Genomic DNA, 335 nt, shown 5'->3' on the forward strand with positions numbered 1-335 from the left:
GGAGCGGTGCCACCCGCACCCCGAGCCGGGAGGGCAGCGCCTGGGCCGCCTGGTTTGGGGGCTGCGTCCGGCCGAGCCCCATCCCCACGGGGAGGGCTCCCTGCAGCGCACAGCCGCTGACTTTACCGGGCTCTCCCCATTTCTCCCAAGCTGCGCCGATCGGACGGGCAGGCACGAGGCCCGAGGAAGGGGCGCGTGGCACTTCCCCCCCCGCCCCGGCTGTCGAAATCAAGAGAGCAGTTTTCCCCAGAATGGTGAAACTCTGCCGTGGGCGTGGGTGCCCAGAGCCGCCCAGCGTTTGCGGCACTTCAGCCCGGGAAGGTGTCCGGCAATTT

This window comes from Egretta garzetta, unplaced genomic scaffold (genome assembly GCF_000687185.1).
Source record: "Egretta garzetta isolate BGI_Z169 unplaced genomic scaffold, ASM68718v1 scaffold498, whole genome shotgun sequence".
NCBI lineage: Eukaryota > Metazoa > Chordata > Aves > Pelecaniformes > Ardeidae > Egretta > Egretta garzetta.